The sequence below is a fragment of the Sciurus vulgaris genome (assembly GCF_902686455.1).
Source record: "Sciurus vulgaris genome assembly, chromosome: 7".
NCBI lineage: Eukaryota > Metazoa > Chordata > Mammalia > Rodentia > Sciuridae > Sciurus > Sciurus vulgaris.
In genome coordinates, this window is record NC_136467.1 from 104709279 (window position 1) to 104729786 (window position 20508).

The 20508-nt window shown below is 40.7% G+C and overlaps 1 protein-coding gene across 2 annotated transcripts in view; it reads left to right on the plus strand.

The window, feature by feature from the left end:
• Positions 1–5502: 5502 nt before the first annotated feature.
• The window catches only part of ELOVL5 (ELOVL fatty acid elongase 5), a 70437-nt gene continuing 55431 nt past the window's right edge, over positions 5503–20508 (plus strand). The window contains exons 1-2 of one of the 2 annotated variants that reach the window (XM_079147656.1): positions 5555–5668; positions 14541–14612. The gene's annotated coding sequence lies outside the window, so the exon portion shown is untranslated. Of the gene's footprint in view, positions 5669–14540; positions 14613–20508 lie in introns of both variants that reach the window. The other variant, XM_079147657.1, reaches the window with a different exon arrangement.

Here is a 20508-nt window from a genome sequence, read left to right on the forward strand (position 1 = left end):
TTTCGAAATCATATGTTAAGCTGATTGGAGCAGTTGAAGAAGTTGAGAACTGAAGCTGACTCAAATTTTAATTTTGTACTGACTTTGCAGCCATGGGTAGGTCACTTGACTCTTGAAAGGTTCAATTTTTCTTTTCTCAATATGGTGTCAAAAGAATAAAATGAGAGAATATTGGGAATGAACTTAGAACTTTATAAATAATAAAAGGGGGAAGAATTGGTTACAAATTTGTTTCAATTAAATAAAATTGGGCTAGGACTAGCTCAGGGGTAGAGTGCTTGCCTAGTGTGTGTGAGGCATTGGGTTCAAACCATACCGCCACATAAAACTAAAAGGCATTCTGTCCGTCTACAACTACAAAAAAAATTTTTTTTTAAAATCACATTTTCTATTTCTAGAGGAAGTACTTGATATTCAAAATAATAGATACACTCAGAGTAAGCTACCCTGAATTAATAAGATTTAAGATTTTAAGATTTAATAATATTTTTTCATCATAACTTCATTTGTAAGCATATTAATTTTTCAGGCTTTAAAATATCAGTAAGTAGAAGGAGAAATTTATCATCAATTGTAATAGGGAACAGAAAAAAATGATACCCACTGATAATATTTAAAGTTTTTTTACATTATTATAGTTGGTATTTTCTCTGACTTAATTTTTGGCAAAAAGTACTTGTAAAAGTATATCCTATTGATTTGCATTTTAATTTTCCATTCACTCATTTGTCATTTATCCACTCAAATATTTAGCTTTTACCACATGATATTCAATGTTCTAACTGTTGGGGGTACAGTTGTGAACAAAGTCTGTGTCCTCAGTAAGCTTATTGGAGGAATGGTGTGATAAATGAGTATTAAAAAGGAAATCTAGATATATCAAACAGTGATACATGCTAAAGGGGAAAATTAAGCAGAGAAAAAGGGCTCCTGAATATGGAAGGCAGAGGGAAGTGTTACACATTTAAAGAGAGTGGGCTAGTGCTCCCTAAGAGCTTTTATGCAGAGAACAGAATAAAACAAAAACGTAAGCCTTGCAATTTCTGGGTTAGATCATTTTAAGCATGGGTGAACAGTAAGTGCAAAGACCCTGAGGCAGTGTTTGGTATATTCAAGGAGTAGGGAGTAGCTTATTGTAGGTAGAAGGCAAGTAGCTTTAGAAAGTCAGAGAAATGGAAAGGTGGGAAATCATGACATTATGGGTCACTGTAAGGATGTGCTTTTTTATTCTCTGGTGAGACATGAAGTTGGTGGATGGTATTGAGTAAACATGATGTGATTTGGCTTTGGATTTAACAATCACTCTGGCAGTGGGGTTGCAAATACACTACAGGAGGCAAAAGCAGAAGTAGAGGTGCTCTATTTTGAATATGGCTTGTCCCCTCTGACACACATGTTAAAATTTGTTTGCTATTGTGGTGGTGTTGGGAGCAGGCCTTTAAGAGGTGATTAGATCATTAAACTGATTTTCCTTTCTCCAGAACCATGAGCTAAATCCACCTCTGTTTATAAATTTCCCATATTCAGGTGTTCTGTGATAACCACTGAAAACAGACTAATATAGGGGGTTATTGCAAAACTTTGGGCAATGGTTGAGAGAAACTAAACCTACATCATTGTAGTGGAGATAGTGAAAAGTGAACAGATCCTCTATATATTTTGAAGACTGAGTAATAAGATTTTGTTGATGCATTGGGTGTAGGAGGTAAGAAAAAGAGTTAAACATAACTGTAAGGTGACTGGCCTAGGAAACTGCATTGGTAGAGTTATTTTCACATCTAGGGAAGGTCAGATTGGGGGGCCAATGAAGAGATCATCTGTGGTTATCCTAAGTTTGAGACACCTTTTAGACATCATTAATAAGCAGTTTAATATCTAAGTCTGGCATTCAGCTGAAAGGTGTGGGCAGGAGAAATACATTTGGCAATCAGCAGTCTAGATGAAATCCAAAAGTCTGAAATTACCTTGAAACCAATATAAACAGAGAAGACTGTAGATACAGACCTCTTTTATTGCCAAGTCACTTCCAAGTATTAAAGAGCACAAAAGGAAGGAGAGAGGAAAAGGCTAGAGAATCCAGAATTAATACAGATTATTCATTCATTTGGTAGATATTTTTGAGCATCTGCTATTTGCCAAAAGTTTTGCTAGCCACTGGGGAAACAACATGGTAGACCAGGTACAGGTAGTGCCTTCAAGTAGCTGACATTCATCAAGATGAACACCAAAGGACAGGAACAGAGATATGTCGCAGCACATATTGTTGAACAGAATGAAGAGAAGGAGTATCGAAGTAACAATGGAAGTGCAGAACAGATTCCAAGGTCTGAGGAGGAAAGGAAACTGTCTTTAATCTCCAACTTATCCAAAGATAAGCTAAGCCAATGGCAATTCCTGGCAGCAAGATAACAGAAAACACAAATTATAAGAGAAGAAAGTAAATTACTGGGAGTGGCAGAGGGAGGAAGAATGTAGGAACAACAGAGACTGCATAGTGTTATCCTTAGGATAAAATACCTTATGCTTGGTCTATATTTTAGTTAACTTTGAAATGTCCAGAGGCAAACACAGGCTTAGATCTCATAAAATGGGTTTCATTATATCATGCAATTATCTCCTAATAAAACAACATTTTTACTAAATATTTTGTATTCTAATGAAACTTTCAATTGTATTCTTTTTTTGTTGTTCAACTGCAGCTACTCTAACAATTGAATAATTTTCCCAGGATGCTAAATATTTTGTCATAAGCAATACTGAAGCAACCTTTTAGTACACTTGGAAGTGTGTGCTGAAGGAGAGTTGGGCCTATTGATAAAAACTAAAAGAAAAAATGCTACCAGAATTTTAAAATAAGAAGAAAAATAAAAGCTACTTATTGAAGATAATTAATCATTTTCTGGGGGACTACCACATGGATGCTATAAAGAAATAGAAAAGACTTATAGGTTTTTTTCATTTGCACTCCATCCCAGATCACATGATATGTAGGTTAAAATAGCAGGGATGGCTTCAGCTCTAGAATCATATTGGCCAGGAGTCTGATTCTTACGCTAACGAAATTATTTCCTTTGAACTCTATTATTTAATAAGCATGGAATTGACTCCTGGGTATTATTTTGATTTATTTGGAAATAAATAGTTAAATTGGGGAGTTGTTTCAATTCTATTATGTTTCTTGCAATTTTACCCATGAATGCAAATGATGCTGAAATATGGAATAACTCATACCATAGTCATGTTAGTTTACTGTGGTGAAGTTTTTCTCAAATTACACTTGTGTATATTGGGAACCCTAGGTCTCTGGCTGGAGGAAGAATGAGAACATGACCTTAGTAACTTATGTTCAAGAGGAACTAATAATCGTGGGATATGACTATCTGACAGAAGGTTTGGAGACTATGGAGCTGGAAATGGAGCACCAGGGTACCGATGGTGGTGGGGAGAGGGAGTAAGAGTTCATTTACTTATCCAAAACACATCTATTGAGCTCTTACTACATACAGGGATTGTATGAAGTTCTGCAGATAAGTAATGAGCAAAATCTGATATATTTTCCCGTACAATGGAGTTTACAACCTAAAGCAGTGGTCTTCAGACTACACGTACCCTAGGGACTGAGTGAAATGATATAGTCAGGAAACAGCTACAGTACAGTGATAAATGCTATAATGGAAGGCCAGGACACACAGATCAGCTAAAAGCTATCTGTTAAGGAGCATGTAAAAGGCATCTTTTAGGAGATGAGAAGAAAATATTAAAAGCTTTATTTCTATTTTAAAACAAAAAACCATTTAACGTATAGTTCGATAACTATACGAGTCTATCATTAAAAATAAAAATACAGATATTTTGGTAGTATGTGCTTAAAACATGTTACTGATAGGTAAGGACAACACAAACAATTGAGTAGGGTGTAAAACTTGGGATTTGGGGGATTTTGTTAAATATAAGACTTTTAGCCCAGCCAGAAGTACATGCCTATAGTCCCAACAACTCTAGGTTAAGGCAGGAGGATCACAAATTCAAAGTCAGCTTCAGCAACTTAGCAAGGCCCTGTCTCAAAAACAAACAGCAAAAAAAAAAAAAAAAAAAAAAAAAAAAAAAAAAAAAAAACAATCTGTATATCTAACACTCAGGATGTAGCCCAGTGGTAGTGTCCCTGGGTTCAATCCCCAGTACCACTTAAAAAAAAAAAAAAAAAGTTTAAAACTCAGAAACTGTTACAGAAACTTAGTGTGATAGCTCTGGTCTTGGGATGTTGGCAGAAGAGTGAAAAATAAAGGAAATACCCAGAGGAAATCTTCTATACCAACAAAATGTGCTTTTTCAACTTACACCTTGAAATAAGCTTCTGTGAATTTGTTTTCATTGTAGCATTTATCACTCTGCATTGTAGTTGTTTTCTGACTATCATTTTAAAGGCCAGGAATCTTATTTTTTTCTTTTTTTTTTTTATAATGCCTTGCATAGTAAATGGCAAATTGCATCAAATGACAATTGACTGTTAATAATCTCAATTATTTGTGTATGTTTTAATTACCTAATTTGTAGGTAGTTTGTAAACCTGTATTCCTAGGGCAATGACCCAGTGCCTGGAGCACAGCTAGCACAAGGTAATCATTACACTGTAAGTATACAAAAGAATAAGTTTGCCTATATTAAAGGTCCTTGGACCTGGAGCAGTAGAAATACAGCAAAAAAAAAAAAAAAAAAAAAAAAAAAAGCACAAGAAATGCTAAATTCTCAGGGCTTGAAATGGGGAAATTCGTAGGATTCTAGGATGATGAAGGCCTTACATTACCCAGATATCAATGAAAAACAGCAAGGTTCTTCTATTTGTGCCCTGAGCCTCTTTTAAGTGCTTAAATTTGCCCAGCTGAACAGCACCCCTCGTGTTATCACCATTCCTTCTTTTACAGAACCTTCGGAATAATTTTCTGGAGTAGACGTAGTTGATAGCAACCGCTAAAGAAAAACCTGAATCTGTAAGAAAAATTTATAACAAATCTATCTAAAAGGAATTAAGAGTAACAAGAGTTTTGAGTGATTCTGTTGTGACTTTATCTCGTTAACTGCAACCCTCTGCTCCAGTGGTCTCCGTTGGCATTTAATTCAGCTAAAAAATGAGAACTGGATCCTCTTCAGCATTGTAGAAAAGACCGTTACGAGGGTGGGCTTCTAACGCCCAAATGCTGCCACAGAATGCTGCCACCACTCGCATTGAAAGAGTTCAGGGCACTGGGAACTTCACTACTGCTATTGCGCAGACTCTGGCTTCCACGCAGGCTTATTAGGAAGAAAGAGAATAAAATTGCCCCAAAACACGTGAACTAGAGGGGACCAACCCCGGCGTCTGCTCCCCACTGCATCGGAGTCTGGAATTTACGATCACGAAAGTTCTATTGCCTGGGGATTGGCTCCCGAGCCTCATGACATCATAGCGCTTGATTCATTCTCCGGGCCCGGATTGGCTGGCCGCGCCATTGTGACGTCACGGTCAGCCCACGTTCTGATTGTAGATACCCGGCGCCTTCCTCTTCCCATCGCGGCGGATCCTTGCTACTGGTGCCTCCCTCCTACATCCTCCTCTGCTCCAGCTGGCCACGGGCTCTCCTGCCGCCACCTTGCTGCTTCTCAAAGCTGCTGCTGTCCCTCAGGCCAAGAGGTAAGCCGTCGGCTCCAGGAAACTTCGCCGGGGCCAGCCGCTCGGCCATGACACCCGCGCCAGCGCGCGGCCGGAACGCGGGCTGCAAACCGCTGTTAGGTCCCGAACCTAGTGCAGAGGAATAGCTGCCGGCAGGGCCAGAGCTCCGCCCGCTCGGTCGGCTCCCGGGGGCAGCCCGGCCCCTCGAGCGTGGACCCTGGGTGCGGGTAAAGCGGTGCGGGCGCAAGGCAGCCCGCCCAGCCATCCAGGCTGAGGCAGCGCGCCTCGGGGGTTTCCACCGGGATGCTGTCGCACCTGTTCGGCGGGTGCAAGCAGCAAGCAGCCACTTTTGCGTGCTGACAGTCGCCGCGGGGGCTAGACACAGTGCCTGAGACAAGAGGCAGGATGGATATGTGTGTGCGCTCAGTTCCTCCTTCCCTGTCAGACAGCGCTTTCTTTAGGGGAAACAAAACCTGGATGATTCCAAAGAGCCTATGCTGGGACCTGGGTCGGGTGGGCTCCGGGTGCCCGGGTGTGTTTGCCCTAGCTACGCGTGGAGCTTGCGGTGCGGGTGATGCGGGTTCTCTCCGGCCTTTTCCTCTTCCTTTGCCTCCGCCCCTCTGAGGAAAACCCGCTAGCTCGGGACCACTTCAGTTTTTATTAAAACCAGATAACTGCAACCCTTGGTATTCAGGGAGGGATGAGGCCGGTGGGAAAGCTAGAGGGTGGGGACTGGTTGGCGACCTGGGCGGCCCTTTTAGGGAGTCCGGGCGTCAGAGAGGCGGGGAGGGAGGCACGAGGCGCGGGAGCGGCCCTCAGCCTGCGGAACTGTGGGGTGCGTTGTGTTGTGAGTTATTAGGAAAAGTGCCCTTTTACTGTTTCCATCCATGCCAGTGAGACTGCGCTCTCTGCTCTAGGGGTGGAGGTAGTAATGCCTAGAGCAAAAGTTGTTCTTTTTGAACTGTCTTGCAACCGTTCCGTGCTTTTGCACTTGGCAGTTTCCTCTTCTCACAGTTAATTGTGAGTCAAAAATCATCTTGCTCCTTGATTGTAAATTTAGAGAATGCATTTCGCTGGAGTTTTGCAAAGGTGTGTGTATGTGTCCCCTTTTTAAGCATGTAGTATATGATTTATGTGCTGGGCTGGATAACTGAGAGGTGCTTGGTGAGGAATTGTGGGGAACCAGTAGGCTTTTTTTTTTTTTTTTTTTTTTTAAAGCGGGCCCCGTGGCAGGAAGTGTTTTATAGGATTGTACAGAAGAGCTAATGTTGTTAGGTTTTGTAATTCGTTCCCCCAACCTCTTGGCGGATAACTTGTTGGTCTGCACTTGTTTTCTTGCACGTCACAGCTAGCAGCTCTTGGTGCTTAATGTACACATTCAAACAGTTTTGCATTAGGTGGCTGTGTGTAAACACTTTATCTTTGTATCTGCGATTGGGGACAAGTGGATCAGTTTTCTAGTTAGCTCAGACACTGACTGCTGGGGGTTCTGCAGGAAGGCTCTGCCCTTGGAAGAGAAATGTTGCTCATTTTTCTTTTAGATTTTTGTTCTGGTCATTGCCAGAAACTTTCGGTACTGTTGTCTCTTTTTTCATACTTTCTATTCCATTCCTAACTGATGATAAAACGGAAAATATTGATGTTATAGATGGATAATTTCACAGACTGGGATAGAACATTGCAGAAAAGTGAAAGCAGAAAGCATATTAAGATTTGGTTGTCTAGATTTTTTCAAGGAAAGTGTCTCGTAAATTCAGACACTCTCACCAGTTTAATGCAATTTCCTTGTCTAAAAATGGGAGGGGGGATGCATGTTGCAGATTTATGATATGGATTTCAAGAGATGATACAGGTGAAAGAGTCCAGCATGGGGTCTGCCAAATGGTGTTGGTAAATGGTTCCTTTTCTTTCCCAGATCTTTTGGTTAGATACCTCAATTTTTGTACATTTGATGTTTGCAAAGTCTTTTTTTGCTGCTTTCTCTTTTGCTCTCAGTATAATTATTGCTTGTTCTTCTATTTTTAGAGGTGAGTACTTATCCTTGGGTATCTTAATTCCAACTTGAATTACACAAATCAAGGCAAAACTGTTTACCTTCTTTTAGGGTAACTAAGAAAGGTTGTAGAGTGTGAGTCCATAGTTTTATCTTTTTCCTTCCTGGCATTATACTTTCCCTCTCCTGATACATTTTGTAATTTATTTTATTTTATTTTTTTGTATTTCTTTGTATCTACTAATTCTGTTACTAGTAGGCTAATCCTCCCATTAGTTACCTCTAAGTTTTTTTCTTGCATTCATTTCTGTTTCCTTTACTATTGTGAAAATCCTTTTACTAATGTTTGCTTTCCACACATAATTTGTATAACATCCCTTTTTGAGTTTTATCACCCACCTGTTTTTTTTTTTTCTTCTTTTCTTTTCAATTCTTTTTTTTTAAACACTTGAAAACTAAGGCCTAGAGATGTTAGGTGACTTTTCCAAATTCACAGAGCTCTGTCTCTTGCAATATACCTTCTTCTGTCCTTGTACTGCAAGGATTATGTGTTTAGCTGGCTGTGTGCCATTTACATAACTGGTTAAAAATCTAACTTTGTGCTTAAAGCCCATCTTAAGCCATTCAAAAGTAATAATTTGTTATCTCTCAAATCTAGCTAAAATGTGTTACCTTTTTTAAAGCCCATACATGATTTCTTTTTATTAATCCATTAACTATCAGTTATTGGTTGTGTATTTGATATGTGCACGAGAGGGTTTAGATACAAAGATGCATGACATGGTTCCTGATGCCAAAGGGCTTCCTGATTTAGCCTTTTACACACACTTAATCTATACCTTGGAACAAAAAAGTGTCAGATTGTTGGGGTACTTGTCTACATGTGTCTGGGAAAACTTTACAGCAGAGTCATCCACGTTAGGCATCAGTCCCTTGCACTGCTGAATTGATCAGGATGCTTTTGGTACAAGAGGTAGAAACTCAAATTCAGTTATGCTTAACCCCATGCTTGCCCTGAAAAGTTCTTGAAGGCAGGACTTTGGCTTCATATTTCAGAGACCTCTTAGGTATTGGTTATGTTCTTAGGTTGATTTTATAAAATGACTGTCAGCAACTAACTGGACCTTCTTGGCACTACAGTAACACAAGAAGGCTTCTCTTCCTAACACCTTCAAAGAGAGGCTTTGGCTTAGGTCTTGGTTTCTTGAAGCAATAATTGGAATAGTAGGCATCTCATAATCTGGGACCCATCCCAGAAGTGGGATTGAATCTCACCTCACCTAGTTGGCTATTGTATCTTGAAGGGAGAGCCTGCAGAAACAATAGAAAGTCAGCTATAGTGTCTTCTGTAAGGTCCTCCAGGATGTCAGTCCTAAACAGGTGACTGACTTGAATTAAACTGAAGCGAATGGACACTGAAATTTAACCTTCTATTTCATAGAGAGTCTTAATTGGCAGGCAGTGATAGGAGGACTTGTATTCTAAGCAAGAGGGAGTTTGGAGAGCAACAGGTGTATAATCATTGGGCAAGAAGCAAGTAGTCCAGTTGGCTGAAGTTAATAGGGAGGGCAGAAGTGGAAGAAGAAGTTAAATAAACAAGGTACTAACCTATATAGATCATTTTGTGGGGAACTTATCTCAATTATCATTAATCAGTACTAGAACATTCCTACTTTACAGATGAAGATATGGAGATCTGAAGTTTAGATATTTGCCCAAAGTCACAAAGAATCCAGCCCAGATCATCTTTACTCCCTAGTCTGTTCCCTTTCCCGAGGTGTTTGCTAATTGAATACTAAACTTTTGAACCAGGAGGGGTAAGTTGTGAGTGCTGTGCTCCAGAAATAGGAGTTGTCAAAGTGTATAGGTTGGATTGGCAAGGACAGAGACTGAGAATGTGACGAGAGGTCAGAGGCCGTTAGAGGTGACTAGGGCAGTGATAAGGTCTGACCTGGAGCCATGGCCACACATACTGTAGACAAGTGATTGTAATAGATTTGTCAAGGATAGGGTCTGGAGACCACTTGGACTCAAGGGCCAGCAAGAGGAAGGACATTCCAACACTGGGTAGTAGAAAAGACATGGTATTATAAGGACAGGAGGAAGCTTTGAAACTGGACGGAAATATCCTAACAGCCCAGTTAGATATTCAAAAAAAGCCATTTCTTCCTTTTTTTTTTTTTTTTTTTTTGGTGGTGCCAGGGATTGAACCCAGGGCCTTGTGCTTGCGAGGCGAGCACTCTACCAACTGAGCTATCTCCCCAGCCCCGTTTCTTCTTCTTGAGTTTAGATTCCTCCCCTTTGTGGTCAGCCTCTGTCTTAAGAGCCTTGTTTTTTGGTTGTTCTTGTGCAAGTACATGTTGGTACTATATTTCACTTGTTCTTAGATGGTTTTCCACATTTTATCATCTGGGTAGAGATGCAACTTATAATCAGCAAATCTTAAAATCACTGTAGGGACTTTGCAATGTTTTAGTATTACTGAAATTGGGGTGCTTTCTGCACCTTTGAGTTAAATATCATTGGTGAGAAAAGGAAAGCTCCAATATTGTTAAAGTGCACACAAATAGTGTCTAGCAGAACCAGGAGTAAGAACCAGGCTCCTGGGCTCCTTCCATCAGCTGTGTTACCTCACATAATAGTCCATGTAATAGATACTAGAGTACACATGGTCTTCTAATGCAGGATTATAGTAAAACACATAGGTTTGGGCTGGGGAGATAGCTCCGTTGGTAGAGTGCCTACCTTGTAAGCACAAGGCCCTGGGTTCAATATCCCCAGCACTGCAAAAACAACAGCAACAACAACAAAAACCATAGGTTAATCTGTCTGTGTATGAAAACTTTAGTTTGAGAAGACTGGGAAGTATGGTTGTTTAAGTAGGGTGCCCTATTCTTGTATAGAAATTGACTGTTGTGTTTTCTTGTCCTAACTTGCCACCAGCCATGCAAAAGTGAACTCTGGGCATTGGTTTCTTTTTCTTTAAAAATGAAAGATTAAAATTTCTTATTTTCATTTTCACCAAGAATAAATCCTTTGTTTCTGTTTGACCAGGTATAGAGAATGAAAGTTGAGATGGATCATTTAGGTCTTTGGTAGATATCAGAGTTGGTGATGGAAGTTGCAGTAGCAGAAGCAAACTGCCAATGTTTTTCACTCTTATGGAGTTAGAGCATGATTGCTGGGGATGTTCTGGCCTAGTGAAGCAAGTTGTTAAGGAAACAAGCCTGATCTAATTTTGAATTTCTGTAATGGGGCCTACCTACCCACCCGCCCCTATTTCAACCCATAAATGTTGCTGTTGTCAAATATTTTGATTCCTTCTGGGCTCCCACTGACATATTTCCTCCATGGGGACATTTTTAGTTGACTTGTAGGCATTTGCTCTTAGCATTGTGTAGCCCCTAGATTTAAAATACATGGTGATTGTTTTTAGAAAAACAAAGTTCCACTCTTGCTCCTCCCTCTTCTCCTGCCAGGAGAATTGAAATTGTATTCAGGCAAAAGTATGTCTTACTATTCCTTATATTTTAAGGTAGACTTTTGTACCTTTTCTTTGATGTCTCTTTTACTCTCTGGGATTTAGGAAATTGTTTCAAGATTTTTCAGGGTTAATACTGTCATTTTTTTCTCTAATTGGGAGAATGCCTTTTTTGGGGGAGATAGTTCTAGGGATGGAATGCAGCAGGGCACTCTACCACTGAGCTACACACCTTGCCTTTTTTTTTTTTTTTTTTTTTTTGGGTGCTGGGGATCGAACCCAGGGCCTTGATGCTTACAAGGCAAGCACTCTACCCACTGAGCTATATCCCCAGCCCCACACCTTGCCTTTTAAACATTTTTTAAAATTTCACTACAAGGTCTCAGTAAGTTGCTGAGGCCTCTAGCTTGTGATTCTCCTACCTCAGCCTCCTCAGTAGCTAGGAATACAGGTATGCACCACTGTGTGGCCTGAGAATAACCATTTTCTTGAAACATATGTACAGTTTTAAACTATAATTCTTATAGTTACAGTAGGCTAACACGCCCCTGCTAGTTTATGCTGGTTATAGGTTCCATTTCTCTTAAGTTCTAACTTTGCCCTTTCCTTTTCTCCAAGTCAACAATTTCATTCTGTCAGAACTAATCTGTTGTAAAGCCTTGCTGCAGAATTGGCCTCTCAGGTACGTATTTTATCTGAGTTTATGAACCCCATAGTACTGTTCCCCTTTTGCCTTAGCACAGTACATACTACTACAAAGTGATTGTTATGAATTTCTCTTTCCCCAAAGAATAGTTCTCAGGACACCAAATTCAGTAATTATTCATTTGCTTCCTTGGGAGTTTGGCAATGTGGTATATGTCCCTAGGGGTGTGTTCAGGGTAACTCTGCTTCAGTCTGTGGCACAAGAAACAAATTAATATTTATAGATCAACTGTATTTGTTAGTTGATTTGATCAATGAAAAATTGACTTTGCTTCTGACAGAACTTCTAAATATTTATCTGTTATGGATCTGAGTTGGATGAAAGACAGCAGCATCTATTATGCTTCTTTTAAGTAAGGAGAACTGTAGGAAGTGGATTGAAGGTGCTTTTTGGATTAGCAGCTACACATCTGTGTGGGGTTCCTCCTCTGCCACATAGGTCTGTGTGGACTCAGGAACGTAAATTATTCCTCTTTCTTGAGACTTCAGGCCCTACTAGAACTTGGAGATCATAGTACCTATGCCCATTGGAGGTGTTGGTAGCATCAAGTATTATGTATGACAGTTAAGTTGGGGCACTGTTAATTTGATTAACATGATGAAAGATAACTCTATGCAAGATAATTAAGTCATTATTTATAATAACAGAAGATTATAAGATTGAGAGCAGAAGAATAAATTGTGCTGCACCTGGACAATGGAATACTCAGCAGATTTTAGAAAAAGTGGGACTGTTCTGCAGAGTACTAACTGTTCAGTGTCACATACCAGGCACTTTTCCAGAGTACTCATCATAAATTAATTTATTTTGTGCTCATAAAACCCTGTGGTGTAGGAACCCCAGTCTTACAAATGAGGAAACCAAGGTTCAGAAAGGTTACATCACTTATCCAAAGCTCCACAGCTACTATGTGACAGTCAGAATTCAAACCCAGACTGGTGACTGCTCCTAGCCACCCTGCTCATCTGTAGCCTGTCAGACCTAAATAGTCATCTGCATGTACAGCTTTGGGTTCAGAAATCAGAGAAACAAATGTTGAATTTCTTATTTGTCATTATTTTCTGGTTGATGGTACAACCAACGCAGGGCTTTTGTTGATAGTAACTAAACAAAGACTTAGACAAAGAAAACTGGTAGGGAATAATATTTATGATCAGTCCTTGAAAGGGGTGACCTTTTGTTTCCTGCCTACTCCCCTTTTAAATATCGTGAATGTAAACCAACTCTTTTTTGGGCATCAGAAGTGTAGAACTGGGGATCTTAACTCAGTGGTAGAGCACTTGCCTACCTTGTACAAAACCCTGGGTCCTGTCCCCAGCACCAGAGGAAAACAGAACTCTATTGATGTGAGAAATCAATGTTCAAAAGCCCTGTCTCCATTGGCTGGCCTAGGGAATCTAGCATTGATGTCCTTACCCGGCCCCAGCCCTATCTGGGTTTGGTTTACAAGGTGTATAAAAGACAAGAAGTGTGGGCTGGGAGGGAAGGGTGTCCAAAGCCCCTAGGGAGCTTCTGTCTCTTTGGGTGGAGGTGTAAGTCATGAGTATTTTGGAAACACCTAGCAGGTCATTCTGATACAGTCCCTGTTAAGGGCTGCTGTGCTGGGCCACAGTGCTCAGGGTATGGACACCTTTCCTACTTTTAGTTATCTCAGGTTCTTAGACCCTTTCAGAACTGAGTTTTCTTTCTGAATGAGAGTAACTAGGTCTGACAAGACTGTGATGGCTAAAAATACCATATTCTCTAAAATAAGGAAATCACAAAATTCACACGATGGCATATGTATTAGCATGGAATCTGACCCGGTTTTAAAACCACTGTTAACTTTAGCTACCTTGTCTAGAAAAGATGAATATATGATTATTAGGTTGTGTTTGCTTTTAAAGGTTCCACATTTTTTCTTTTTTACACATTTTAATTATGCTTCTCCCTCCTCATTCACCTTCTGACCTAAACAACAATTATAAAATTTAAGTGTTTAGATCAGGTTCAAAAAAAGATATGTGTTTTTGTGTTATATTCCTTATATTACACAGGCTTGAATTAAAATCTTTTAAGACATTTTCACTGAGGAGGGTTGCATAACTATATTAATTACATTTCTGTGCCTCTTTTAATTTCAACTGAGGCTGTAAGCTGTCTTTGTACATTTTGTACAAAGTAGTTTGGAGAACATGATAATTTATTTTGAATATTCAAGTGATCACATAGGTTACACAACTTCAGTCGGATAAGAATTATAAGTAGCTGCCCATAGGAACAAATGTTGCCTAAAAGCCTCTTGAATATTTGTTTATCAACTGTTTGCAGCTGCAGCATGTTGGTTCAGATGTTTAGACTATCACTGAGGTAGGCCAGCCTCTCCAGCCAGTCTTTGGGGGAGCCATTAGAGCATGTGTAGTGTCTGTGTGTCCATCATCTGCCTTGGCCATCAATTGTCTTCTCTACAAAATGCTCTAACCAAGAAGGTAGTTATCTTGTGAAACAGGTGGAAACTTTTCCAAAGAGCCCTATAAAGACAGTATTTCAAGACCTCCGTGTCCCTAGGACAATGCTATAAATACAGTGGTAGTTTCATTTTCAGAGCAGCTTCTTTCTGTCTCCTTTGCAAGGAGTAGGAGGGTCTGGAATGAGTTCATGACCTCGAAGAAAGCTGACTGTGATTGCAGTGACAGTGAGATAGGTGATTTTCTTTTTTCTTCTTTGGTGCTAGGGATTGAACCCAGGGCTTCATGCATTCTAGGATGGCAAGCGCTTGACCACTGAGCTACATCTCCAGTCTGAGGTAGGTGCTTTTTGCTGAGCCTTGGTAGAGAGTTCAGGCTTGAGTATATCTTTTTTTTTTTTTTTTTTTTTTTTTTGAGACTGGCATATTTTAAAGGGTCTCCCAGAAATCAGTATTAAGGTAAATGTTTGCAAAATACTGTTGGAAGACAAATTTCATTAGCTCTTCTGCTTACAACGTCTTCAGGGTTACATCCATTCATTCATTGTCCATCTCAAATGTTTATTTCTGAGAAAGTGACCATACTTTCTTCTGAGTTCTAGATTTATAACTCATTAGCTCGGTTTACCTGAGTACCCACAGACCTTTCCTATTGGCCAACATGGTCAGGAGCATTACTGTTGATCAGTTTGTTCAAGCCATCAAACTAGAAGCAGTGCTTTGGTCCTTTTCTTTCATCAAGTGAGAATGACCAATGATTTCCTTTCCTTGATTCCTAAGAATTTGTCTGGCATGTTTACCTTTTATCCCAGTACCTACATACCTACATATCTAGCAGATGGTATAGGTATTTAGCGATTAATGTGCATGAATAGTGCTCTAGATACACATGTACCTTTCACATATTATCAGTGTCGTAACCTGCACTGGTGGCTATGTGAAACCGAATGTCTTGATAGCCTGAGACTGTCATACTTCATGAGTAGCTCACCTGGGCAGGAGTCTCTAGCAAGTTGGCTTCCATGCTTCCATCCTGAGGGAGTAGAATGCTTTCAGATCATATAGATTGCTAGATGTTCATTCCACCTACCCAGAAGCAGAGGTGATATGTTTTTATTTCAAGTGCTTTGCTTATTCACATATTACCTTATAGAGTTTTAAGGTAGAACATGCCAGTGATAGACTACTCTGGTGGCACCATGCCCACGGAAGGAAATGAGTCAGCTCTGGTGCCTAAGCACCCAAGTATTCCATGAGTAAAGTAATAGTGGAAACCAGCACTCTTTTTAAATTTTCTTTTTATTGGAAGCAATGTTGAGCTTAAAGTAGATTTTATACATTGAACAGAGCCTGTTTCAGTAGCTGCTTGGCCATTAATTCATTGATCATTTACACACTACAGAGCATTTCTGTGTGCAGCTTTCTGCAAAGGAACATGGATACTGTCGAGACACAACATACACTTATCAACAAAAAGATTATGCAATAGGAAAGGTAGAAGTTTTTCTTGAATCAGTAAATAACTATTTGTACTGCAGTTGTGGCTATATATGTTGCAGTTACGTTTGGTTACTAGTGATGGGGATTCCCTAAATTAATAGTGGCTTCAAGTATAGGATCCCCAAGTGTGTGGTGGTGTGTTATAGTCAGCTTTTTTGCTGTTGTGACAAAAGATCCAACCAGAGCAATTGTAGAGGATGAAAAGTTTATTTGGGGGCTTACAGTTTTGAAGGTCTCAATCCATAGACAGCAGACTCCATTCTTTGTGGCTTAAGGTGAGACTGAACATCATGGCACAAGAGTGTGGCAGAGGGAAGCAGCTCACATGGTGATCAGGAATCAGAGAGAGAGACACTCCACTTGCCAGGTACAAATATACTCTAAAGCCAAGCCCTAGTCCCCACCTTCTCCAGCCACACCCTACCCACCTTCAGTTACCACTCAGTTAATCCCTGTCAGGGAATTAATTCACTGATTTGTTAAGGCTCTTATAACCCAATTATTTCTCCTCTGAACCTTCTTGCATTGTCTGTCACATGAGCTTTTGGGTGGATACCACATCTAAACCATAACAGGTGGTGTGCTGGGTAGATAATCTAGGGTTGGTATAACCCTTCATAGACTTCTTCTGTCTCACTATACATCTCTCTTAGTGTATGACTTCCATCTTCCAGGTAGCAGAATGGAAGAAGAGACAGAAAGTAGAAGGAGCATGAATGGTGCTCTCTTGAAGGGATGTTTCCCTGAAACTGCTCCTGTATACTTTTGCTTATGTCTTATTGGCCAGAACTTGAACATGTAGTCACATAAAGCTTCAAAAGCCTAGAAAAATCGTGTTTTTCTTTCTTTTCTTTCTCCCCCTTTTGCAGTACTGGGGATTGAACCTAGGGCCTTGTGCATATTAGGCATGCACCACTGAGCTACATAGCCGGCCCCCAAATTTTGTCCTGATTCTGGGTGTTAGTGTATAGTTAACAGTTTTGCTGCTGTGTATGTTGGGTAACAACCAGTAGTCTGTACCATGGCAGGGACAAGGTTGAGTCTCCACCCATCTGGAACTTAAGAGTCTAGTTGAGGGTACTGACAAAATGAACAGATACGAACAATGAAGTGACGAAGTTTGTGGTAGAGTAGTTAGAGTGCCATGGAGCAATCAGGAAGGATACTGCAGATTCAGGACACTGAATCTTCTGATGGAAAGAGGAAATGGGCAGGTTGGGGGGACTGAGGAGCATGTGAGGAACCTGTGAGCCAGTGAGGAAACTAAAGAGGGAAGCAGGAGCCTTATGTGAACGTAGAGGGCAACACTGAGGAGTCTGTACATTTTTCTAAGAGCCTTTTACTGGCTTTGGGCAGGTGAGTAACCTTGAAATATGCTTTTGGGGTCAAGAAGCAACACAAGACTGAAGGCAGGAGAGATCTTTGGAAAGGGAGTATACGAATCCAATTGAGACATTTGTAGCCTTAATTAGATAGTGACTTTGGGGATTGAGAGAAGTAGATAAAAATTCTATAAATTTCATAGAACTTAGGGACTGGGAAAGAATTTAGACATAATTTGGTCTGTGTTTTCACCTTACAGATGATGAAACCAAGTTGAGTGTTTAAATGACTTAATCAGGGTCACATACCTAGCTACAGAGCAGCACCAGAAGCTCTTTCTCTTTCTAAAGTCTTTCCTTCACTGTCACTATCCAGTGATCTAAATTTGGGTAAATAGGACACTGTGGGAATTTTGGAGAAAACACAATTCACTTCTGGCAGGCATAGTAAGATAGCTGTGGAAGGTGGGTGGCATTTGATTGGGATAGAGTGGAGAGGGCAGATTACATGAGTGGGTGGGGAGGAGAAGCTCAGGGTGTTTTGGTGCTCCTTAGATTTGTGATTTGTGTATATTACAAGGGCACTTCTAAGAAGCAATGTAAGATAATGCTATAGAAATATTTTGAAACCATGTAAGGCTTTACTATTTACTATTAACCACTTACTAACAGTAAGTGGTTCAGTGGTCTAAGGATGTACCTCTGTGGCAGAGCCCTTGCCTAGCATGTGTAAGGCTCTGGGTTCAATCCCAGAGGAGCGGAGAGGAAAGTGATTTAGACTGAATCCTTTAGCAATAGGAAGTCAGTTAATATTTGTTATGAAAGGACTAATGCAGACTTTTAAGTGCCAAGATCTGTATTTTATTAGACAATTGCCTTTTTACAAGTTGGTGGCTGTGGTCATCAGAATAATGCCCCCCTCCCAAAAAAGAAAAGTTATATTAGTTCATTTTCTGTGGCTCTGTCAAAATACCTGAAAAAAATGGGTAATGTATAAGGAAAAGAGGTTTGGGATAGGGATGTAGCTTAGTGGTAGAGAGCTTTCCTATTATGTATGCAACTCAGGTTTGGTCTCCAGGATTGTAAAAATAAATAAATAAAGAGGAGGGTTTTTTTTTTTTTTTTTTTTTAAGGGTTTATTGAGCTTATAATTTTAAAGGTAGAAAGTTCAAGATTAGGTGGCTCCATTGGTTTGGTCTCTGGTTGAGGGTTCCCTTGACTGTCTTGCAGTGTGGCACGTGACATCACGGTAGGAGCACATGCAAGAGGGTGAGAGGACAGGACAGGACAGGACAGGAAACTAGTCAGCAGGAAGGGATTGCCCTGCTCTTTTTATAACAACTCATTTTCACAGGGTCCCTGAAACAGTTGCATCAATCCTTTCTGAAGGCAGTGCCCCCAGCAACCTTATTACTTTCCCCTAGGCTCTATATCTTAAGAGTTCCACTACTGCTCACATTGACACACTGGAACCAGGCTTCCAACATGAACCCTTGGGAGACAAACCACATCCAAACCGTAGAAGATGTCCATGTCCTAATCCCCAACACCTGTGCCAGTGTTAAGTTACAGGCAAAGAGGAATTAAGGCTTCATATGGAAATCAAAGTTGCTAGTCAACTGACTTTTAGATAAGAGGAGTATTTTGAACTGTCCAGGCGGGCCCAGTGTGATCTCAAGGGTCCTTAACTGTGAAAGAGGGAGGGAGACGAGAACAAGAAAAGATTGCCTTATGAGGAGACTCATCCCTCTGTTGCTACCTTTGAAGATAGAGGAGCCGAGATGCAGGCACCTCTAGAAGCTGGAAAGGGCAAAGCCAAGGATTGTCTCTTGGAGCCTCCAGAAAGGAATGTTGCCTTGCTGGCACCTTGATTTTAGCCCACTGAGACTCATTTTGGGCTTTGGATCTCCTGAACTGTAAGATAAAATGGTCAGTATTTGTAGACTAGGTGAAAGCCATGTCTTGAGAGGTTAATCTGTCAGATTCACATCAGATGAACTGGATAAGAGGACGTTCTAGAGGCCATAGAAGACTTCTGGAAAAGAGACGACAAGGCTGAGACTGAAGGGAAGGTAACCAAAATTGCATGACCATCAACAGGACCTGAAGCTTGGTGGGCCTCTTGTCCAGCACCTAGGGAGAAGTCTAAACCTGCTTTCGGGACTGGATTTCTAACATGGTTATGGTAACAGAAATCAGGGAGTCTTGAAGGAAACGACAGTTGTGAGGGGAAGGTGATGAATTCAGGTTTTGGTTTGTAGAGTTTGAGGTTCAGAAGTACCAAATACAGTTGGAGGGAGACCAGATGGGAACTGGTCCTTGAGGCTGGAATTGGGGATGCAGAATGTCTGAGTGTACCCTTTCTTTAAATTTCTCCAGTGATGCGTCTGAACAGCCTTTTTAAAGAAATCCTGTGTCACCTATTCTGTAGTTGCAGAGAGAAAAATTCAAACTCAGTTTCTTCCACTCGTACTCTCATAACCCTGATGCATAACCACTTCTGCATAATTCAATTCAGTTCTGACACCATCTGCCTAGAAGTAGGGTTAGATCCCATAGCTTGAGGGCTCAGTCCCACAAGACCCTCCCCCCCCCACACACACACTTCACATATACTTCATTTCAAATGCCAGTCACAAGTCCTCTGGGACTTCTGACCAAACATCTACAAATTGGGGTTACCACAACCCCCTCCTCGGGTTCCATGAATTTACTAGAACTGCTCACACAACTGAGGAACATTATACTTACATTTACACATTTATTTTAAGGATATTTTAAAGCATACAAATAAGTAGTCAGATGAGATACACAGGGCAAGGTCTGGAAGGGTCCCCAGCACAGGAACTTCTGTCACTTGGAGTTGGTGTGTACCTCCCTCCCCACAAGTGGATGAGTTCTTGTTCACCTTCCTGTGAGCCTTCTGGGATTCAGCTGTGCAGAAGCTCCTGAAACCCTGTTTTTTAGGATTTATGGAGGCTCATTGCATAGCCATGATCGAAGCATGGACAACCATATAGTTGTCATTGGACAGAAGGGTGTGGTCCATGCTAATAAGCTGTGTGGGGAAACCCAGCAAGGCCTGTCTTTCAGATTCTTCTTGACCTCTCTATGCAGCATTCCTTCCTTCCAGGTATGGGGCCGGACCCTTTCTGAAATGAGCAACTAACTTGGGGTCTGCTCTCAGAGGAGGCAGGTCGGAGAATTTTTTCTGGTTGGCTCCAAGACAGAAAAGCTATGTAAGACAGGTGGTGTTTTTTGGTTTCTGTGGTCTGCCTTGGGGAAGAGAAATTGCTGTTTCTGTGGTGCCCTTGGGGAGGAAAAGGAGCAGATGAAATGGGGCAAGAGTGTGTCAGAGGGACACTTTGCTTTCTGAGGCCTGAAGTGCACCAACATTACAAAAAAACTGGCTG